The sequence below is a fragment of the Cyanistes caeruleus genome, chromosome 4, assembly GCF_971803275.1.
Source record: "Cyanistes caeruleus chromosome 4, bCyaCae1.hap1.1, whole genome shotgun sequence".
NCBI lineage: Eukaryota > Metazoa > Chordata > Aves > Passeriformes > Paridae > Cyanistes > Cyanistes caeruleus.
In genome coordinates this window covers 82,458,945-82,483,426 of record NC_141704.1, presented here as the reverse complement: position 1 = coordinate 82,483,426, position 24,482 = coordinate 82,458,945, and the positions used below count along the sequence as shown (strand labels likewise).

At 39.8% G+C, this 24,482-nt stretch overlaps 1 protein-coding gene across 6 annotated transcripts in view; it reads left to right on the top strand.

The window, feature by feature from the left end:
• CACNA1C (calcium voltage-gated channel subunit alpha1 C) overlaps positions 1–24,482 on the top strand; it is a 461,478-nt gene that overhangs the window by 126,167 nt on the left and 310,829 nt on the right. The gene's annotated exons all lie outside the window — the stretch shown is intronic.

Below are 24,482 nucleotides of genomic sequence, written 5' to 3'. Positions count from 1 at the left end.
CTGTTAGCTTGACCTCTCTATGTGAGCTGATTTTTTTCCTTTTTTTTTTTTTTTAGGTTTACTCATGAGTCTTTTGATACATATTTTATGAGTTTCATCTCTTCACACACAATTTAATTTAGTTAAATATTTCAGTCGCTAATTTCCACACCAGAAAAATTGCATAAATTATATTTAAGAATGGATGAATCTGAGCCTGTCAAAAAAGTTAAGTTCTTGCTGCACACTTCCATTCTCCTTCTAAGTAACTGCACAGCACTGGATTTGAATGGACATTTTGACATTCAAGTTTGTGGCTCAATATTAAAGACAGGTGCTCTTCCCATGCCAGCAAAAATTAGGAGTCAAAATTTAAGCCTAAACTCAGCAATATTGTGCATTTGAAGTCTATGGGAATGCATGAGAACAGATTGGCCTTCCCTTCTCACTATTAGCATCCTTTAGCTCCACTCTTCCTTCTGAAAAACATAATATATATCTTGGGTTCATGTTCTCCCAGCTCTCATTTTTTTGGTGGTTACTTACTGTTACTCTTTTATTGCCCTCAGTTCTCTCACATTTGTCTTCCTTGTCCACGTAACATCATAATATCTTTGAGACATGGACTGTCTCAGCTGATGTAGAAATATGATCCTCAGAGTGATGGGAATTGAACTTCCATAAGTATTTTAGGTGGCAAAAAGATAAAGCTTCAGGGAAAATAATAATTTCTGCATCTTGGGTGATACATTACAGAATAAAACTTCTGCAAAACCTATTCAGGAAAGTACTTAAGCATTTGTAAGGCTGCTGCATAGGTCTAAAGTTAATTTTCTTAAGCACTTTTCTGTATCCAGGCCCTGAATTGTATTCTGTTGCTGTGTGTTTATGTTTTCAAACGAAGGCTGCATGAAAATGCAAGTTTTCATTACTGTTATTCGTTGTTATTTGGCAAGCTGCACAGGGAAGTCACTGGAGAAATAAAAGCCAAAGGGATGGGTAAAATGGCATAATTGACAAACACTGAGAGAGCCCCACTGAGACTAAATCTCATTAACATTGTTGTAGGGCTGGACTGGTTAATCTCTTTCCTGATTTCCATCTAGCATGGACAGATAGTTGTCATGTACATCAGTAGCAGAAAAGAATCCCAGCTATGCAGCTTAAATATTTTCTTTATTAACCTTTGAGAAGGTCTATTTGTGCTCTCTATTGTTCACTTGTACCCAGCAAAGTAACAGCGAGGAAATCCCTTCTTAAAAACAATAAACTTCAAGCAAGAATCCCTCTTCATCCCTGTGGAGGTTTTTGAAGTTGGAGACAAACTTTGTTCTGAAGCCAAACTGAGCTGTGTTGGACCCACACACCAGTAATGGCTCGTTGGTGTTATTTTGCTATCAGTTTTATAAACTTTAAAAAAATTAATTGCATTTGCTATAGGCAAGGTTGCAGCATCTTGATGTGGCCATGTGGTTTAGCTAATCTGATGGATGATATAATTCACAATGATAGAAGAATTTTGCCATTCAGTCATGTAAACAAGGACCCAGTGGTTTGAAATGTTACAACAAAACAGATCAGTATGTAAAAGATCAATGACACATCTGGATATCAACTGGATGTAGAATTTATCACACAGATTTTGATTCTGCCTATGCATGAATATAAAATATGCGTGAGAGATGCTCCAAGACTCACAAACACAAATCACTTTGTCATTAGATAAACTTAGAAGTCTGCATTCAATTCAGAGATTTCACATCAGATTAGGTTATTCTTAGGGAGCTGATAGCATCTGGGATTAGGCATACTTTTTCATTTGTAGAAAACTGAAAAGAAACACTCATTCATCATCAGAGAGTATGGCTTCTGTGGACCTGTATTATTATATAAACCTACCAGAAATTAATTCACAAAGGATGCCTGCAGAATACTGCCACAGGAAATGAGGACCAAGGAGACCTTCTGCATGGTTCTGTCAAGTTAGGGATGCCAGGAATCAAAACAACACACATCTCTGCTTGTTTTCATGCATGCAAATAGAGAAGCTGCTAAACAGACCTTTAGGTTTTAACATGATCTCTGCCAGGTTTTATTTATCTGTTTCTCTCCAGTTTTCAGGTAGTGTGTTGAGGTGGCTGCTATGGTAACTTTGGATTGAAAGCCAGCACAATATTTTTAAAGATTTCCTTTTGCCTTTGCCATTCTCTCCATATTTTTATTAGAGTCATATTCCAGAATTCTATCAATAAATAACTTAAAGGAATTAATTTAAATTATGGGTTGTTGTTTTTCTTTGTTTTTTTTTTTTTTGTTTTTAAGTGAGAATTAACCAGGCCAATAAACAGCTGGATAAATTAGTCCAGATGGAGGAAGGTGAGAGACAGAAATGCTCATTGTACACCTCCAGTGATGTGTTGCTGTGACATTATTGGAAACCAGTTCAAACAGGGTCTTTTCAAAGGTCTGCAGTAAAAAGATGACACTAAGAATCAAATTTGCAGATCACAAGGCTGTCAGTAGGGTCTGTATGGCACAAGCTCCAAATGGCAGTTTACAGGATTGATTTGAACTGACCTTTACTAACTCAATAAGTTTAAAAACATTGGTGTTAGAATCTCCTCATTTGAAGATATCTAATAAATAAATAATAATTAAAAAAACCTGTAAATGTTCTCTGAAAGCTGATAAAACTGAGAGATTAAATAAAACAAAATTTTGCTAAAAGGGATTCCCTAAACAATTAGATTTTGAGGGGTGAACAAGAGGAATAATCCTAACAATATATTTGTTACTAGATAATTTAAAAATAGATGCTGATAAATTTAAACCTGCACTTTCCACTACTGTACACTCAAATTAGCATGAAATTGAATTGCCTTTTTCCTGCCTCTGTTTATTCTGTATTCTCCACAGCAAGACTCTCTTAGTCAGAAGTAACTTGTCTCATAGTGTTTTCCTCTCTGTTGTACAAGTTCTACCCCACTTCACAATGAGGTGGAATTTGCTCTGGTTCTCATCTGGTACCAGAAGGACTGAAAAGACTAAGCCATATTTATTTTGGTTTTGATATAGCTATAAGATCATGACAACTGTGTCCCCAGTCATGACAACTTCATTTATGCTTCTGCAAAACTTTCTGGTTATTATTTGATCTGGACTTCAGAAGCAATTAGTAGGAAAGGGCAGGAAGACTGTCTCCTGTCCCATGAGATGTTGCAACATTTAAAATATTGGCTCAATCTGTAGATGGACATCTGTTTCAAAGAAAGGAATGATGCTCCTCCTAGAGCAGTAGGGCAGGGACTCATTTTCCATGATAAAGTCTGTGCTTACTGAAGCAGTTTCAAACATCCCACTTTGTTAGAACATGAGTTCTCTTTTACTTATTTAGATTCCCTCCCTGCCAAACTGAGCTTGGTTAAGCCATTCTCCTTTTCTGGGTATCTGTCTTTGTTGATACAGGCACAGGTGTTCATTTGAAGTCCTCACTTCAATTTATCAACATCTCTCAGGAAAAAGCCAATAGATATATACCAGAAAAATCTTTCTGCTGTAGAAAGATTTCAGAGATACTCTAGTTGAAACATCTCTCTGGTGTCAGACTTTGGACAGGACTCTTTGTCTCAGAAGATGCAGTCTTCTGTGTAATGGACGTCATAACACCTACCTGCCTCATATGGAAGTTGTGGGGGTGAGGGAATTTATGCTTGTGCCTTGCTGGTTTTCTTCCTAAAGCTAAATGCTGCCTGGGAATGAGAGTCCTGACCTTGAAATTGGATGTAGTACTGTTATAGGCAAAACTTATCACCGAGAAAATGCGCCAACCCTCTATTTATCACTTACCCAGCTGTTCTGCTAAATTACAGCTCCTTTAAAATTACACTCTAATTCATCAATAATTCAGCACTGAAGTCTTATGAAGAAAACACTAGATGCCATTTTGAATAGCTCCACTATCAAATGATAAGCTATTCAGAGGGGAGAGTGGGAATACTGCTGAGGTGCCGTGTCTCTGTTACCAAGGGAAATTCAGTTTGCATTAGAGAAAGCTACAACACAACAGGGCTCAGGAGACTGTTTCACAACAGACCTTTGGTAGACACAGAACAGAATGACAGGAGGGGAGAAGCAAGCCTGTGGGGTAAATATATCGATGTGATCTTCTTGCAGCTTTGCTGGCTTATCTGGGTATTTAAAGCCCACACAAGCCAAGCGGATCAATGCCTCACTCATGGCGCATGAGCGCGGCGCTCGGCATCGCTCCAGCCTCGCCAACGCTGCACTGAGTCAGGGTGTGCTAAACAGATGTGTGTGTGCTATCCCCGGCCCTGGCAGCCAGGGTTAACCCTTTTGGGGTGCCTGGCACAGCTCAGGGGGCTGCTCCTGAGCCTGTCTAGAACATTCGGTTTTTTATAGACCTTTTCCTGCTCATCCTGCAGTGCTGGAGAGGGGTGGGTGCAGCAGCGCATTTCTTCTTTTTCATTTTTTTTTTTTCAGAGTCATTTCAGTAGCACTCAGCATCTTGGAAAACTGTCCTCTCTCTGCTGCTCCCTTTTTCTCTGTGTGTTCTGCTGTGTGACAGAACATTTGTAATGACACAGCCAGACAGAAGCTGGATGTATGCATTAGTGCTGCAGCAGCCGTGGGTGAGACAGTGCATGGTAAATCATGGTTAAATCAAATGGATCATATCAGTGCAAATGAATTAACTTGTACAGTCATTCATCTGCCTTCATTTTTGATTTACACTGAAGTTCTGATGGGCTTTTAAGCTTAAATATAGTTTTGAGAAACATCCCAATATGCTGTAAATTTTCTTCTAATGAAAAGATATTTGTGAGATTGAGAGGGCTTTGGTCAAAAATACTTGATGTTTGTAGCTCCAGCCTTTTGTATGATAGAAGATGAAGAAACCTTCTTGCAAAACAGATTTCATGCAAAATATCTGACCCTTGGAACCCACTCAATTCCCTGCAACACTGAAAATCAGCACTAAGGTGGAAGCTGCACCACCCATGACTTGTACAGGTCTGGGTGCTCCCATACAAAATTTGACATCAATCAGAAGACAAAATTGTCTGGTTTTAAGTCCTGGTTGTGCTTGCTTTTCCACTTGATCCTGGTGATACTGGTCGGGCATGTTCTCCTCCATGCCCTCCCCTTAGCTCCCTGAATTTTTTAGATTTATCTACCTCCTTTCACTTAGGCTTCCGGGGGGATTGGCTTGTTGTTCCATTCCTTGAGGACAGCATCCTTTAGAGTCCCTGGATTGGGTAACAGATACCCTTCTTTTTCAGGGACCACCTTGTAGCTCTGAAATGAGCTGCTCTGTGCAGGTGCTATTCATCTCTTGATGGGAAAAACTCACTTTTGCCTCAGAATCTTGGTCCACTACCAATGTCAGCTGTGGTTATTTATATGTGATAATGCCTAAGAACAGCAGCCCTGTCCTGTCTAGACAATCATTCTGATGCCAGCAGAATTAGAACACTGCTCTTACGTATAAAGCACTCTCCATTTCTTGTTTTATTCTGTTTGTTTAAACAAGGAATCATTTAAACATTAAAATTCAATAGTACTAAATAAATAACGTAGTTTTAAAATGCAAACAGATTAAAAACAAAGGCAGTGTCCTACTATCCCCCTCTCTCTTACACATCCACAGGCTCAGAAGGGAAGCTGGGAAAGACACTGCATTAATAAACATAAGGCCAGAAGTAATCATTAAATAAATATCATTTTAAAAATCCCCTTGATATTTAAAAAATGCTGAAGGCTTTTGTTTAATAAAAAATGGCTAGGAATATGAGATGAAATGGGTACTGTAGAGCAGTGAGTTCCACCAGCAGGAAATCAGCCACAATAAAGTACATTTCAACAGGCAGCAGCGGAATCCCTGCAACAAGGATGCTGCCAGGTCAGTACAGAGGTTTCTGTGCTCTGAAAGGTCTTTCCAGCTGGGGTTTGAAACCCTAGTGAAAACACCAGTCTGAGCAACCCCCAGAAAGCACTCAGGGCAGACTAAATCTGCTGGCTCTTTGTGGAACAGGGGAGCAGATGGGCTAATCCATCCTGAACAAGCTGCGAGCCTGGGAGCTGCAGCATCTCAACCTTTCCGGCCACGTGGTGACCAGGACACGTGTTGCTGCTGTGAGCTTGCAATAAGTGAGGGCCTACCACAAATGTAAACTGTGCAACAGGAAAAGCATTTCCAGTCATATACTCACAATCTCTTTCCAGGGAGAGTCAAAATTGATGGCAGTATTCAGCTCACTTGCTCTCAGCTTCTGTGAAATGTTGGGCCACAAAAGAGGGAGCCAGGAAGGGAAGTGGTAAATTGTCTAGCTCCAAAGTGATGTGTTGGCCTCATATGCTCAAATCATCAGAAGCTTTAAAGAAAATAATACCTGTTTTAAAAGAAAATAATACCTCTTTTTACACATACTGAAGGTTATAAAGTGGGAAGTATTTTCCAGATGCACACAATGTGAAATCTTTTGGGAATAAGACTCAGAAGCAGCTCCTTATTCAATTGAAATAGCTGACAGATCGATCCGAACAATGGCATATATAACAGCAGCTTGTGCAAAAGTAGCAGGGCTAGCTTTAAAAGTGAATATCTTGGCTGGCAGAAGCTCCTTAATCACAGCAGCACAGAGTTCAGCCCAAGCTAACTGCCCCAGTGTTTTTGGAGTGTCTCATGGAAGCTTTGCAGTTTGTTTGGCACCCTGGGATTCCCAGCTGTGCTGGTGGCAGAACATCTGGCAGCTGTGTTCAGGCATAACACGTGGGAACGTGGCTGTTCACAGGCTTTGCACCACTTGTGAGTGGGATCTCCACATATTCAATCATCCCCTCAGCAAATCCAACCGAGTTTGTATCATTCACTTCTCCTCCTGTGACGCATAAGTCGGAATATTTTGCAGTTAACGTGAGCTCAGTTGTAGCATTTGAGTTTGGGAATCCAAAGTTCTTCTAAATGAATGTGTTGGTGGTATTCCTGGCATCATATAGGCAATGCTTGATAATGAAGAGCATTTTTGCTCATAGATGGTGTGAATCCAGAACATTCATTTTTTATAGACCTTTTACATCTAATTGACTTTTATTGTACCTACGAAATGGAAATGCATTAAAGAGCATTTCCATTTCACTTGTAAGACTAATAGCCAATTTTCCATTCAATGTCTTTTGAGAATTCTTAATTACTTTCCATAATTAGGTATTGGGAGTGTAAACAATTATATGAGATTATAAGGGCTCTTTTTTAATACATATTAGACTGTAAATATATGAATGTCATGTTGCTGCGGCAGTGTTTCCTGTTTGTATTTTTGCATTGAATTTTACTGTTGTAATTGCTTTTCCTCATTCAGTTCTGCATAATTTCTTAAAAGGTAAAGTATTAAAAAAATATAATAGTTTCTAACACTTGTAAATTATGTTGTCCCCAGAATTTTTAAGGAACCCACAGAATATCGAAACCCTCCAAAGGGATATCCCAGTTTTTAGTGTAGAATGGTTACTGTTCTGTAGCATCTGGAGACATCACAACCCATATTTTTCCTGAGTTTTGTCTTTCTGTCTTCCCCCCAAAAATTCTGCTAGCAAGTTCACACTGCTGTGTTTTGCAAAACATTACTGACCAGAAAGTTCTGCAAGTGGAGGAATATCAGTTTTACCCCCCAGAGCAAAGCCAGGTAAAAGCAGAGCTATCTCAAGGTGGTTTTTATTGATTTGCAGGTTTAATATTATTTGGTCTATTTGAATTGATGTAATATTTGTCAAACAGAGTGGTTTGCCTTGGGTATTTCATTTGGAATGACAGTGGCTCTCTTTTCTGATATTCATTGTGCAGTTAGTGGGAATCACCATTCGGTATCAAGTGGAAGGCTTGGCTACAAATCTTAGATTTGCAGTACTCACCTCTGCTCATTTTGAAGGACTACTCAGCCCATCCAGTCCATCCCATTGAACAGATCATCTGAGCTTTGGAGCTGTAGGAAAGGAGCTGGAGTAAGTGATCAGATAATATTTGGACAGCCACATGATGCCACTTGGTTCTGAAGGACGTAGTCAGCTGTAGGAAGGAACAAATTAGCTCCAACAAGTCTTAAATTGGACTTGATGGGCCACAGAGACAGATCTTTGTCCCAAGGTACTTGAAATTGTTGCTGTTGCTTTATAAGTTATGCTGAAACACCTGCTTTCATCAAATTTCCCCTGGTGTCATGCTCCTCTTCCACCTCTGGTTTCCACAGTAGTTATTAGGGCATGAATGGGGAGGACTTTGTGTCCCATGATGGATGTGCCTGTACACTGTGCAGAGCACATGGTATAGATCACAATTCTCTTCCATTTTTCCCCCTCAACTCCCTTCTGCTGTAGGAGTTCAACCACATTTCCCTACAGTTACTAACACGTTTTCAATGCTGCAGGCCCTACTTGCATCAGGAATAAGACTTCCTTTAGGGTTTGAGCTTTCTTTTTTATTATTATTATTATTATTATTATTTTTGGTTAAAAGAGCAGTTTTAGTGTCAGCAAGTGGCTGCTCCTGTGATGTTTTCGATATGCTGCTAATCTTAAGTGGCTGAGGGCCTCCTGTGCCGTGGGTAGCATGCTCAGCTTCCATTGATTATTGAGGATAATCAGTGCCCTGCAGGACAGGCAGCCAGAAATGCTCCAGAAAATGGGAGCTCACAAGGGCAATCACAGTGCTAATGAAAGCAATAGGTGGCTGTCTGTGAAACACGTTCTTTTTCCTATTGAGTTTGTCTTGAGAGATTATAAAAAGGTTTTTCCTGAATTAAGTGTGTATAACCAGAAAAATAAAAGGAGCAGGAGAGAAGATTATTCATATTTCAGGTTTCTGTTCTTAAACTGCCACGCTAGGCCTGCTCAAAGGAAATGTCACTGGAGCTCTTAGACAGGACATAGAGGAAAGAACATTTTCCTGTTGGCTAATAGCACAGTTATCTTTACTGACATAATCTTAAAAAATCCCCCAAACTCAGCTTGGGGTAGGATGAAAAATTTCTAACAAGATTTCTAGCATGTCAGTAATAAGTAGAGGAAAAAAATACATTTCAATATGGAACATTTAACAGCCTTGAACTTGATGTGCTGACAGGAGTTTTGCCACCTGGGGCAGCTTTTTTACCCAGGTGGGGAAGTGGAATGTTGTAAATCTAACACTGAAGAAAATCTTTTTTAGGATGGATCTAGAGGGTTAAATAGAGATAATGACAGGAAATTGTAACAGGGTAATTTTAGACCTGAGGAGAATGGATTGTGGAACAGAGAAATGGTGAGACATTTTGGTGGGACATATTGTTGACATATTTAAATATAGACTGGACAAAATGTAAATAAATGTACAATAGGGAACAATTTGACATTGTTCTCAAGGAGATGGAAAGGGTGCAGTAATGACTCTTTTAAAAAGAACTGTCAGGTTCTCAATATAATTAATTGTGAACTTTATTTCACTTTCAGTGTGTTTATATTTAATATAAATACAACACTTCACTTATTTAATAAAGGAAGTTTTAATCTTTTTTTTCCTCCCCATTCAAATCCTATACTTTTATATTCAACTCCCTGTCCTTGGTTGTCTTGTAGGGTGTAGGGTTTTCTGCTGACTTTCATCTAGTGAGTCCATAAACAGTGGTAATTTATTTTTTTGAACCTTAAAGGCACTAACCAGGTTTAGTAAATCATCCTGGAGAAGGGAATGGTGTTCAAATATGATCCTATGAATCTGAAAACCCGCTGGAACTGTGGAAGACAGGAATGTTTATATGGAAGCAGTCAAGTTAGATTTTGCTCTTGATATTTTCTGTTCCTCCTGTCAGTATCCCACAGCCATGAATCACCAATACTGAACTGCTGAAAACAATCAGCACTATCAAAAAGGTAATTTTTAATTTGCAGTCAAGGCACAGTGCAGGAGTGGTGGAGCTGCCAGCTAAGGAAAGGATACAGTCAAATGAATGTGTCTTTTATATGATTGAGTTGTGTTAATTTAGTTCATCCTTTTAAACTCAAGCAAATCTTCACAAAATGGTGTTTGCTTTAGTATAACATGTTGAAAGATAATTAATGGTCCTTGACATAAAAGTTCCAGGTCAAGTGTAAGAACTTACAAATCTAGGAAAAAGTGTCTTTCCAGTGACATATAAAAATAATTTACATTTGCTACTGATTTTCCTCCTGGAGGAGGTCCAGCTGTTTTCAAGCTACCACACTTGTGATAAGATCTTCATTTCTCACTAATGGGAATTTATTGTTTATAAATTGTTGGTATACAAAGTGTCCTTGACATTCCACGGATACAGGAGCAGCCAATCCTTGTCTAAGGGGTTTGCTTGCTAATAATGCACAGGGTGCAGCAAGGAAGACACTCCAAAATGAGGTCAACCACTCTTAGGGTTACAACACTGTTGAGCCAAAGGAAAAGTCTAGTGAGAAAATATTTCTCTCTGCTGTATCTGCCTCAGCTTTTACTAAAATGATTTTAATTGGAGCGTATTCTTATTAATTCTCCTGCTGACATTTCATTTCTCAGCACATTCTTCCTGCTTCTCCCTTTCCTTCTGCTGGCCACCAAGTGGCCACTTCCCTTGGGGTAGAGCCCTTGTTGAGTAACACCACAGATCGTAGGTGAAATCCAAAAGTGAGGAGCTCACAGCATCATAAGGTGTCCTTATTGTTTTAATGTTCACTAGAATTCTGTGCCTATCTGGAAATATCTGGCTTTGGAGGTGGATGAGTTTATGAGCAAGCTGGTAAATTACAGATGATACTTAAGAACTTTATGGCAAATCAAAAATAATTACCTTTCTCTGGTATTGTATATTTTGAGATTCATAGACACAGTTCTTGGGAGGAAAATGTGTTTTCCTGTTCATCTATATTGTTCACTATCTCTAAATTATATATTGCAAAAACTTATGTATCTCTTCTATTTCTTAAAGGATTTAACTGGACTATATGATAGGAAACCTTAAAATTCTTATCAGAGATTTGATAACATGATATTAAACCAAGAAGCAAGATAAAGAAACCTAGTATGACACTGAGGTTCTTCTTGAAAGAAGGGACCAGGTACTGCCATAGTTCAGTATTATAAACCCATTTATAGACAATCCCATGGAAGCAATGTAAACCCTATACTCAGTTTCATATTTCAATTTTTCTTTACAGCACTCTGTCCATTTCTCATGGTCATACTTTTCTGTAAGAGCATATTAGATGAGATCCTGTGATTAAAAATAATGGTACTGAAGGGGTTTGACTTCCTTTAAACTGAGATGAGCATTAAAACATGACTTGGTTATCCTAAATGGGAGGTAGTGAATATTCAGCTTTCCCCCCTTCTTTGGAATTGAGCATCCCATGCCTCAGTTCCACAGCAGAAGGAATGTTTTTGTGTTGGAAGGGCTTTAGATCTGGAAACAATCTATAGTTTGTTAAACAGCCATTTGATGTTAAACATCCCATTGATGATTGACAATGGCTCTGGTAGCTCTGTTTTCTCCTGGGGTGTTTCACACCGAGGGTTGAAGGAGGATCTTCCTCACCCTTGTCTCACCTACCTGGTGTGATTGATGCACTCAAGTGAGTGTCACCCCTGCAGCTACAAAAGTGCCATTTTGGTGGGGTTTGTGGGGTTTTCTACCTTGGCAAGCAGGGAGGCAGAGGAGGGGATGGGGCAGGGGTTTGAGCTGCTCCTCAGCAAGTCTGAGAGAGCTGAGAGTGAGCACATCCCCCAGCACTTTCCTTTGGGTGGTGGTGATGGGTGAGTGCTGCTGGCTGTGGTTAGGAAGGGCAGGAAAATGGGGACATCCCAAATTCACAGAACATTGTACCACACAAGGCAAGACTGAGCAGAAGGCTCTCTGCTGCTCAATAGTGATTTGGGTAGCAGGGACAGAAGCAAGTTGAGGAAAGAGTCGACAAAATTAAACGTTTTTTCCTATTCTGCACTTTACATTCTTTCTAAAACAGAATGAAAGCAGCCAGCTCCTTGTGCCACCTCCTGTTCACCTGGCCTAGAAATGTTTTTATTAAATGACCTAGATATATTAATGATATCAATTAAAAGTAAAGGAGGTGGAACAGAACTGCAACGTGTGAATTCCTTCGATGATGGGATGAGAGGCACCGACAGACCTACGGTGGATACTCAGTTTTGTTTTCCTTTTTGTACAAACTGCCATTTGCACAAACTTGTTTGAAAGAACCTGTTCTGCTCTCGAGAACCTTGTGCTACCAGGCTTTTTGCAGCACAGTGGTTGGGCACAGCTTTGCTGCATTCATATTTTCAGGCTGGCTGATGCTCAGTGGAAGGAGACAACCTCAGTCTGCCACAGCAAGGCCACCACATCTCCCTCTCATTGACACTCCACACATCATGTTGTGATTTCCCACCATTAAACAACAATTTGTAGCTCTGCATAATCTTTTATTGGGGATCTCAGGAAGCTTTATGAGTGTTGGATGAATGGATGGAGCCTCACAACACTCCTGTGAAGTACAACCAGGTAAGAGCCATTATCACTGCTTTATGCAGGGCAAGATAGGATGCTAAAGCTTGGGAAGATTGGGCTCTGAATTTCATCCCCAAACTGTGAAAGCACTATCTCTTAGCAAAGCAGACACCTGTTGGACCAGAATATTTGCAAAAGGCTGATATATGCAGGTAACTTGAGCACAGCTTCAAACTAAAACCTTTTATTTTCAAGGTCATGCAGTGAGTTTAGTCAGAGCGAGGAAGAGAACTGATGTCTTTAGTCTGTGTTTTAAACCCAGAGCTTTTTATCCTTCTTGAAAGACTGAAATTAACAGGAAAGTTGATATATCCCAGTGAGGATTAATCCTCCCCAAAAGTTCATGTGGGTTTCTCTTATTTATTTTTTTGTGCTTGTGAAATAGTTGTTTTGTTGGTTTCTTTTTTTTTCTTCCTCACATTGTATTTTCAGTCAGATTGTTCCCCACTGAGTTAAAAACAAATGTCAAACAATATGACTTGAGGAAAAATCCGTGTGTTCCAGAACAGCTTCCCCCAGGAAACACTAGCCAATTAATAGAGTAGAATAAGGGATTTTGCCTAGGGAGCCATCATGAAATAAGAAGTGTATATAAATACATGCACAAAGAGACACATGCACATTAAAAGAGCATTTCATTTGGACAGGATCTACTTATCAGCGTGGAGATTTATGAGGCACTGCAGAACATGGACAAGCAGAAATCACAGGGAGGATGATATTCTGAAAGGCCAATGAGATTTTTCTTGTATATATTTTTTTGCTCTTGCAGCAGGAATTATCATCATGAAGGCCATGGAGCTGTTATTGGCTAAGCCTCTGCTGCAGAAGTTTTTAAACAGATGTTTTTCCCCCCCAAAAAAACAGGAGGATGTTATAATTAATCTATTTACTACCATTTTCATGCTAGAAGAAATTTCCCTGTCATACAGCTTGAGTATCTCTCTCTGACAGCCCTCAGTAACCATTTTAACTCTCTTTGTGGAGACCTGCTTAATACCAATCCCACTTAATATGATTTCCTCATAGCTTGTGAGATTTCTGGCTGGGTTTCAAGCCCAAATTTCCCCTATTGTCTTTGAACAAGTTGCCTGTGTTGTTTCTAAGTGATCTGTGCATTACAAACAATATAAATTCATCTTCAGATCACCCACACTTGTCTTCATCTTCCCCACCTAAAGGCTAGTATATATTCACATATGGAATTATCCCAGCCATGTCAGGTGGGAAAAAAGGCTTCCTAATAGAAAGACTCACTATTAAAAATGCCAGACTCTTAAAAGAAATAATTCACTTTCTGAAATCTTAGGGATTACTAGTGGCAGAAGCAATAAAAAATCTTCTTTAAAAATCTTCCGTGAATTATTAAATAAATTTCTTTCAAGCTGCTTTATTACTCATAGGAATTGTATCAATCAACAGTGAGAGCTAAATTACTAGATCAGTCAGAAAATATTGTTGCAGCTAAAGAATCAATGCTAATTGAATCATTAAGGCATTATTACATGAAACACAAATACCTCAGGATGATAACTCTTTGCTCTGCTTGATCTATAGTCTACAAAGAAGACATAATACCAACAACTGCAATGCTTGATTTTCTCCTAGGAATTGCATTTTCTCAATGCAGAATTTTTTTCTCCATTGGTGTTGTCCTTTTACTTATAAATCTCCCACTAGTAAATAAAAAAGAAAAGAAAAGTGACTTTAGATTAATGCAGTGCACATTTTCTCAGCAGTTCAAAGGCCAAACTCACTTCAGGCAGAATCCCACTGACTGCAATAAAGTTCAGAGCTGGGGGCATTTTTAGCTTGACCTATTTTTGCATTTTTGAAGAGCCTTGTCAGTGCTTCTCTTACTATGTTGGTTGAAGCAAGGAAGCTTTTTATGATGTGTAGTAAAACTTTTATTGATTAAGGGAACTCTGTGCCTTGTGTCTCTTCTGTATGTGTGTTTTGGCCTGGTTCAGACCTCACTGACAGCCAGAAAAGTTGGCTGTTCCTGCAGGAGAGGAAGGCTATGGGTGCTGCCATTATCCCTGGATTTGTTGGATGGACAAGGATGATGTGGCACCCTCTGAGTGCTGCACTACATCCAGCTTGCTCAACTTTGCTCCTGGGAGGCTGAAGAAACATTTCTCTGCCTTCTGGCTGCTGTAGCATCATTGTGTCGTGGCTAAAGTGTAGTGACAGCCTGGCAGCCCAAGGACTATGAGGAGTATGTGGGTGAGAAAGTGAATTTATGGGAGTGCTGGTGTGTGTGTGTGTGTGCCAGCAGCGCTGATGAGCAGCCTGTTTAGATGGAGGCTTGCTGGGCTAGATGGGAACAAGAGCATCTATGTGAGAAAATGTGTGGATATGTAGGTTAGAGTAGGTTTGAGATGGTGTTTTTGTTTTGATCTTCCTACTCCCTCCTTTTTTATTTTTTATTTTTTTTCCCCCATGAAAAAACAACTTTGGGTTTAACATATGTGCTTGCAGTCATAGCAGGATGTATGGGTTATGCTTTTTTTCCCATCTTCTCCCAAGAGTAAAACCTGCATGTTGTCTGTCAAAGAAAACAGAGTGTTTCCAGCCTCTTGATCTATCATTTCTCTAGTTAAGGAATATCATTTTGGTGTATGAGGTAATTATTTTCTGCAAATCGACACCTTCCATTCTCATCAAAGTTTTTGAGTATTGTTTACATATAGTGATCAGCTAACAAGCTGTATGGAGCTGGGAAAAATAAGTCAAGGAATCACAGAAGCAACAACATATTCTTTAATTCTAAAGCTCTTTGGCTACATTGAGAAGATTAATGAATAAAAGGCCTTGGTGCCAGCAAAGGCCTGGAGTGCACCTTTTGAATTTGTGTTAATGTAGTTTAATGGGTAGAATGATCTAGGTGTGTAATTTCTTTTCTTGTTGGGGTTTGGTTTTTTTCTCTTCTGTTAAATGAAACTTTCTGGTTTGTATTCATGCCAATGGCTTTGCCACAACCTTTCCAGGTGGTTTGCCTGCCAATCCAAGAGAGCAGCCAGGAAATTTGCAGAGTAAATTCTTTTTTTTCCTTCTTTCCCCACCCTTTCCACATTTCTGCTCCTCATTGATGCCCCAAGCAAGCAGCTGCCAGGTTTTGTAACCACAGGGCTGCAGAGGCTCATCATCCCAGGCTGGTGTGTAATATGGAGCAAGATGCAGTGGGGAGGCAGCAAAACATCAAAGAAAAACATCATTGGGGATGTTTTGACTTGAATTAAAAGGATTTCATTCTCCTCTCCACCCTTTTCCCCCTTCCTTCACTGCAGTTCCCAGGCCTGTGTAATCCAAGGCACTGCAGCACCACAGGCACACATCCCCATCTCACCTAATAAAGTTCTTATCTTAACAGTAAAAGTTGGCTTTTCCTGTTTGGCAAACAAACAAACCCATGAGAAGATCCCTCCAGAGCGAAATAGAGCAATTGTGTTAAAATATCCTCAGTTCCAGCATGATTTTAGAGATGTTTCTGGGCTTATCAGAAAGTTAAGGAACAATTCCCTAGGTGGGAATTTAGCAGGGGTAAGAGGCTGACAAATGCACTGTGTGGATATGTGGGGCTTCTTAGGAGAGACAGAAATCTGATTAAAACTTCCTCCTGCTACTGAAAAGTGCTCCCTTTCCACAGCCACAAAATGCTTCAGATGTAGCCAGATCCCAATTCACCAACAATCCTTGCAGTATTTTATTTTCTTTTTTTTTTTTCCTTTGGATAGTCTCCATTTGGAAATGACCTATTCCCACCTCATCCAGCTCCAAACAGTGACAATATGACTGAATCAGAAGATGGCTGAATCAGAAGATTCCCTTCCATTCAGGGGGTTTAACAGTGATTTACCAGCTCATCTGCCTCGTGCATTTCTTTTTCTGTATTTCCAATAAAGGCCTGTCAGCAATTTCTTCAGACCTCTGCAGTTTAATTCAGGGGGTCTGTGGCTAATCCTACTGATGCTATTGAGATTCATTCCATATTTTCAGTGAGAACAGGATTTGGTATATAAAGAGTGGATGAAATATTTGAAAGGAAAAGGAAGGATCCTAAGATCTCTTTCAGATTAGTTAAAGGTAAAAAAGCTCTAACATAGGGAAAAATGAGGCCAAAGATAAAATGCAAAGGAGGCTTTACTGCTGAATATGCTAAAAATACCAAGAATATTGAAAACTAAGGATGCAGAGATCAACACAACTTTTTCCATCACCTGTGATTGTGACAAATCTCAAACCCTAGGTTTCTTTTACAAGTATGGGCTCTAAACCTTATTAATTTCTCTCACCAAAATAAGCATATTTACCAGTTGATTTTAAGAGGTTTTATTCCCTCCTGCTGTGCTCCATGTTTGAATATCAGGGCTTAGAAACCAGATGTGCTTACCAAGAAGAGTGAAGCAAAGTCCTGTTTTCAGTCTGCACCTTCAGAATGTCACTCCACGCTCCTATTTCAAATAAATTTCAAATAATTTTTAAAGCACTCAGTGCTTTAATACCACTCCCAAGAAGGCTGCTGGTGAGATCCAGTCCTCAGGTACAGCTAGAGATGGTCTTGCTCCCTAATGAGGTCTAACTTGGTGAATTTAATTCTCTTCCATTCTCTGTGCTGCCAAGCTTCTGTTCCAGGATGCATCATCTGCCCATTCCTGTCTCTCGAGGTGTGCAGCCCATGGGAGCTGGTGTTGACACAGAGCTGGGTGCTGGCTAGCAGAGGGCTGGGGAATCTGAGAAATGGTCAGAAAAGAACAAGGCCACTTATTTCTCTATTTCTGTTTTTACCTCGTTTTCCTGATTTTAGATTCTGTCCCTTGGTTCTCCTCCAAAAATAAATCTGGACATTTCTTCAGTTGCTGAAATGCTTTGATTTTAAAGGCTTGTTCCAGTAAGTAAAGTGAGCTCCCTATAGTAAATCCTAAAGAGATTCTCAAAAAAAACAGATGATTAAATTTTTCAGTGTTGGATTCTCAGAACCTCTTAGACTGCCAGCAGATCATCTAGGCCATGCAAATCAAATCTCACATGAATTCAAACCTAGTTTTTAGGTAGCCTGAAAAGAGTTGTTGACTTTGCTCACTATTTTTATTTGGCTGGACAGCTTCTGGTCTGCAATTCCATGTGACTTTGCATGTTGACCCTCCCTGCAGATGTTCTCCTGGTCTTAAAAAAGCTGTGGACTGGGATCAGCTGCAGCAAGGGACTCCCTGCTCAGTCTGGTGCCAGAAATTGGCTGTGTTGGGATCTGATGGTGTTAAGAAGAGCACAGTGTGATCTGTCACAGAGCTGTGACAATCACTGGTGATATTTGAAGGGAAGGTTTTGAGTGGATTGCAAGTGAAGAGTAGATTTACTGACCTGGACCTGATGTGAAATATCCAGGTCAGCTTCAGTCTTTATGGCAGGGCAGTAGGAAGCACTGACTCCCCATCCCATTCTGTGTCCTGTAATCTGTGTGTGATCTGCTCAGCTTTTGTCCCTTCCTAGATGAGCTGTGCCATTGCAGGAAGAGATGACAGCCTGGCTCCTCTCAGGTCTGCACCCAGCTTCCCTGGCATTGGAAGTCAAAGGGAAAAAGCATCCCCTACCTCATTCTGGGGGCAGTGGTGGCCCTGACAATGTGCAGGACTCCTCCTCCAGAGATGCCCGGAGCAGCTCAGGATAAGGGAAAAGGAGAGCAGGCTGATGGCAGATAATGTGAGACATCAAAAGCGCTTCAGGTTGATTTAGTCAGACCAGGAGCTGAAAAAGCAGCTGCTCTGTGAACTGTAGGCTGGGTGCCCTCCCTTCTGCTGCAGCTGCCCCCTTCCCCAGTGCTCAGGTGAGCAGGGAGCTCTGTGTCCCTCACCCCAGCAGGATGATGCTGTGGCACTCTGGCTGACAGCCTTGGCAGGGGTACAGCAGCTCTCTGGCTGCTCTGGAGTGAGCCCTGAGCTGTGGTTTGTAAGTGCTCACACCCTGAGTGAGCAGCACCACTCATTCCATCCCCTGCCTGCCCAGGGCAGCTCTGCCCTGCTGCCGCTTTCCTTGTCCAAATCCTGTCCTGAGCAGAACAGCAGCCTGCTGATTGAGGATCTGTCTCAAAGCATTTCCTGTGAGCTTCCCAAATCCCTTCTGCTAATACTCACTGTGAATTGATTGGCTTTTGCATTTTTGCAGGATGGTATGACAGCATGGTATTGATGTTGAGATGCTTCATTATGCAGAGCTGCATTTGCTGTCTTTGTCACTGAGCAAATGTGAGGCTGGATATTGGTCACAGCCCTCAAACCCTCCAATAGTTTTTGTTTTGCTTGACCATGGATCCTGTGACAGTATTAATTAAAACTTAGAGGTCCCAATGATTTAGGTACAGATTCTGCCTTCAGCTATCTGTGTTCTTTTCACAAACAAGTAAGAGCTTCTGTTTATTTTAGATTCATCTATCCTCATCTTCCTTTGATTTTTCAGAAAGGCATTTGCTGTTGAAATTCAGTGCAAATGTAAAGAACAGAAAAATATAGAAATCTTCTTTAAAATTCAGCTTTGAATAAGGTTGAGTTTTCCCCTTCTCAGATTTTACTGGGGCATCCCTCACTCACTGAGGCTCGGTTCCTACAATCCTCTCCAAAAAATTCAGATTTAGACTTTAGCACTCCTGAGCTATTTTGGAAGCTACAAGCACCTAAAATGGCTCAGGCAGAGTCTCCATTTGGGGATGATCGTCCACGCATTCTCCTTTCCTCCTCAGATTGTTTATGCTGAGCATTCTCTTAATCTCACTCACTGCGGTGCCATTCTCTGCACAAAACAATAATTCAGGTTCACGGTGTTCCCTCCTCTGCCACCCACCTTCAGCCCAGTGCTGAGTGAGCAGAGCCAGCTCCAGTGATGGTGCAGGAATGCTTGGAATCTCTCTGATCTGTTTCCAGGGAACATTTCCCCATGGCATGACCAAGGAGCAAGAACCTTCTCCTTTACCTTCAGCAAAGCCAGGGCCTTTCCTCCACTCGGGCTCCTCGGTGCTCAGGTCGTGCCTCTGATCCCAGAACATTTGTGGAACATTTATGGAATGTTCCACAATTTATTTTTCCATGGAATTTATGGAGGGAGAGGGCAGATGGTTCTTCTCATCCACTGCCATGCCCACAGAGGGGGAAAAGGCTAACTGGCTCATCTCTGTGAATGTTTGCCTCTGCTTCTCTGCAAAGTCAAATATTTGAGGTGCTCAGATGATGGAAAATTCAAGTGATATAATTAGAAGGATATCTAGGACCAGGCCTTAAGTAAAGTTTAAAGGTGTGATGAAAATTAGGCTTCTACATCTTTCAGCATCCCAGGTGGGTAGCTACTGAGATCAGTGCTTTTAAAACCAGACTGCCTTTCTAAATATTTAAACATGAGTCAGAAGCTTATTTTGAGAAATCTGGTTATGGAAACACATAACAGAGTAATACAAATATTTTTCTTAGTCCCCCTTTTAATGAAGATGACACTGATTTGCAGCTCTTCAAATTATCTATTAATGTCCAGCAGCTTGACTTCAAAAAATACTTCCTCAAGTATTTACGCACTGTCTTTAATACAAAAATCCACATCCCATCCTTGTTTGGCAAATTAATAGAATTACTTCTATTTTGAGAACAAGGAGCAGGAAGATTAAAATGATTGGTCCTATCTGCTGAGAAAATTGGTGGTAGTGCTTCAAAGAAGAAATCCTGGCAATCCATTTTAATTTTTTTTTTTTTTTTTAAGTCTTTGGCTTTTCCTGCCTTCAGAATATTTTGAAGGTAGAATTTTTTTGACAAACTTTAATTGCAGAAACTAAAATAGTTTCATTCTTTTGTTTTAAATTGAAATATGCATTGCATTTACAAGTATAAAACCCAGGACTATTTATGGGGTTTCACCTTTTCTTTGCTGGATACCAAACACTCTTTTGGACTAAGAAACTGAAAATGAAGTAGAAAATTAAGGTTAAGGATTTGGCAGCAGGGAAGGGTAACTCCTTGGACTTGGACAATGAAAAAAGGTCTAGGGGGAAATTTTAAATCTGGGAAAATGAATCAATTTCTCTTATTCAGTTTGCATTTTTCTGATGATGAAAGTTGGAAAGTTTCTTCTTTTTTTTTTTCCTCATATTAAAATTGTTTTTCTTTACATGGAAGTTAATTGATTAAAAATAACGAAAAGTCATTTAAATTCCCTCTTTCCAAATGTAAAGAACCATTATCTATGTCCACAAACATGTCCCTGCTACACATGTAGTAGTGGGTTTTCCAAATCTCATCTCACCAGAGAGGAAATGAAATAAATTATTGAAATCTGGGGCAAAGGCAACACAAAACAACCTGGATGCAAACTATTGATAAAAATAGAAATTTATATTACTATTTATAGTAATAAAATATATTACTGTTGAATATAAATTATTTATAATTTATATAAATAATATATTAATATTATTACTGTTGAATTTGGTAAATATTATCAATTTTAAAGGGGGAATTAAACCAAGTTTTTCACCTTATCAGGTCCCCATCTTCATTTTGTTACCTGTTGTGGCCACTCAGAAGTTTCTGGTACATTCTGAGAACATCTTACAGCAAAAGCAGGTGCTGTTCCAAGAGCACAAAGCACATGAGTTAAATGAGACACCACCACATATCCATGGATTCAGAAGGGCCATTGCACATCCATAAAAAATTTGGGTTCTATTCAACAGAGAGCAGTGGTGCAAAATGCACATTGAGAGACAATTAAAGACAAAGTCATCATAAGCAATTTTCTTGCTGGGTAGCAAATGCAGCTCTCTTACTCTGTCTTATCCTCTTATGTTATGTTGAAAACCTGATTATTCCGCTGCCAAAGGATAAAATGCTCTGGAAATGAGTCTATTTTATCTTATGTCTCAAGTGCCAGTGCCTGGCTGCCACTTCTCTTTTGATATTTAGGGTTCTGCATCTATGGGCTGTTCCAGCATCAAAAGCCTGCCCCTCCAAGTAAGAGATAAAATATTTCCTTGGGCTGGGCACTCTCAGCACTTTGCCAGCTCTAAGGAAAACATTCAATCAGAATTAATGAAAATGACTTCATTTCCAAGAACTGGTGTGCTCAGGGCACTTAAGCAGTGGAACACAGGGTTTCATACCTGGCCATGCCTTCATGCAGCTCTCTGAGCAGGAACTCAGCTCTCCCAGCTGCTAAAACCAAACCTTGACAGGGGACAGAGGAGCCAGAAGTTCCCTTGACACAAATTCTGTTTCACTTTTGTCCATCTGAATTTACATCTGTGTTGGAAAACCTTTCTGGAGGAGCTTCCAGATAGGAGAAAGGGGAAATGACATATTCAGTATCACATATTCACAAGTCACATATTCAGATTCTGTCTCTGTCTGCTGAGGGCTGGGTACCTAAAGCTGCTCTCATAGCCATGAGACCTCCATAATCCCAAAAGTCACTGCAGGAAAGGGGATCTCTCTCTATTCAGAGACCAAAAAACAATAAAATAGGAAGAAATAGGAGAAACATCCATTAAATGGAATTTACATTTCCTATCTCTCCTGGTTAGAAAATGGAAGAAATTATTTTATGATGTTAGAAAAGTTCACCTGTGTTTAAACACGATGTAGAAGTGATGTGCAGGCAGGATGAACAATTGCCAACATCCCAGGCTCTAAAGCTGGTTTTGCTTCTCCAAAATGGGAAAGCATCTAAGACATTTCAAACTTTTAGCCCACTAAGATAGTTCCACCGTTTCTCTTAGGAGAAAGGAAAATGTTTGGTCAGGACACAGAGAAATAGGAAAGGATATGAAACCCTTTCCAGAGTCCAGAAATAAACATTTCTGTCTACTCTGCTCTCAAAAGGTATGTGCTCCCACAAATTAATTTTGGGAGAGTTTGGACATGGGGCCATTTTTGTGGCAAACTTTTATTTTTTTGGCCCAGCTTCTGCTTTGGCACCTGTTTGACCTGGCAATTTAAGCTCCTTTCTGCAAAGCAAGGTTTGTCTCTTAACTGTGCTGGAAATTGGAATCTCAGTGGGAATTTGTAACTTGTAAACAGCCTTTGTCCTTCCACATCTGTCCTCCTAGCCCCTGCAGAATTTAAAATGTACAGGAGCCTCCTAAGCAATGGCTTGTGCCATTTCACTGACTTTTACTTCTCTCACCACCAGTAATAATAAAAGCAGTGAAATGAAAGCTGAAACAAGCTGCTGCTTTGCCATAATAGCTTGAAAGTATTTTATCCATAGTTAATATGCACCTGGTGCACTCTCAAATAAACACCCCAAGCAGGGACTGAAATAAAAAATGTGCCCAGTACACATCTGAAAATAGCACAAATTATCTTTGACATTATTAGCATCCTTACTACACTGTATGTGTGTAGCCCACATCTGGAATGTGTTGTCTCTTGCTCATTTTCCTTTGAATTTCATCTTTCTTACAAATTTTGAAAAAAAAAAATAAATCCTACCAACATTCAAGGCATGCAGGGATTTTTTTGGGGTGAGGAATGAGACTCTTATTCCCACAGAAGTGCATTTTGGACACCAATAATAGCTTGCATTTTTCCAGATGTTGTTGATAAAATTATGCAACTCGTCTTGCCCTTTGTCTTCCCCATGTGATGAATTAATTCCTCAAGTTTAGCATAGAAAGAGATAAAAAAAAAATAATTCACTTCAGAAATTCAGTTTAAGTTTACTGAATTTTAGTTTTCAAAATGGTATTAGGAGTTGTAAGTTCCTGTACAATAAAAATAGTTCCTATTTTTATTTGTGTCTGCAGTAATAGCTGTGCATCCCCTACTTCAAAATGAAGTTGAGCTGCAGATCTGACTCAGAATTAGGGATTTGGATTAGAAAGATTTCTTCCTTGTTTACTTGCATGCTTCTCTTTTCAATGTGTCCTCCCTGGCTGCACATTTGAATGGGTTTGTCTGCCTTAAATTGTTATGAGAGCTCATCTTTTATTAGATGCATGATTTTGTACAATATTATAGATGTAGATGTATTAGAGGTATAATTTTGGTAAGCAGATTTCTGAACGTCTAGAGATCTTTAAGCTCTTGGTGCATTTGGTGTAGACCAGAGAACTGAGATAAGAAAACCTCATCTGGAATGAGAGCAGAGCCTGTTCTCCCACAGCTGGTGCTCTGCTGTTTCCCTTCTCCCTCTTGCAAGGTCATGTTACAGTGTTAAGTGCAAATTTCCATTTGGTGTTACTTTAATAAGGGTTTTCAAGCTGTTCTGCTTTCCCCATTGTCCTTTGCTGGGTGATTTGGTTGTGCTCTGTAAACAGAATGACTCAGATGTGTTGCATTGAGTACAGGCTTGATGGCAAAGCTGAGAAGTTAAGCCCTTTTGGAGAATAAAAGCCTGTTTTCAGGCTCTTGCTGGTTATTTGATGAGTCAAACACTAGTGGAACTCTGACTTAGAGCATCTCCAAGGCCTCACACCCTGCCCACTTACAGCACTCAAATTACAGCTGAATATTCATAGCATTCATCATTTATATTAATAAACATTAATGCATTAGGCCTCAAGCTTTGTGCTGGGCTTTCACACACAGAATTCATCTCACACTCCCACTTAAAAGGAAAATTGCATCGACACCTCCAGTAGCCTCTTTAATGGCATCACTATGTGTGAGTTAATTTGGAAAGATTTTTTTAAATGGTTGAATTTTCTGTTGAATTGTTTGAGTCTATGAAAGGCTGTGTTAAGCACTGTATCAATTGAATTACATTTTCCCCATCCTAAAGAATCACTGCCAATCTTTGGAGATTATAAAAATACCATTTACATAAGCTTTTGTCCATTCATAAAATCTGATAACAGGAGTCTTGACTAACATTTTAATATACAAATAAAGGTCCAACCTGACCTCATTTTTTAACAATTGCTTGTTCACTTTCTTGCTGTAGTTATTTCTAAAAAAGAAAGATTTGAATGTC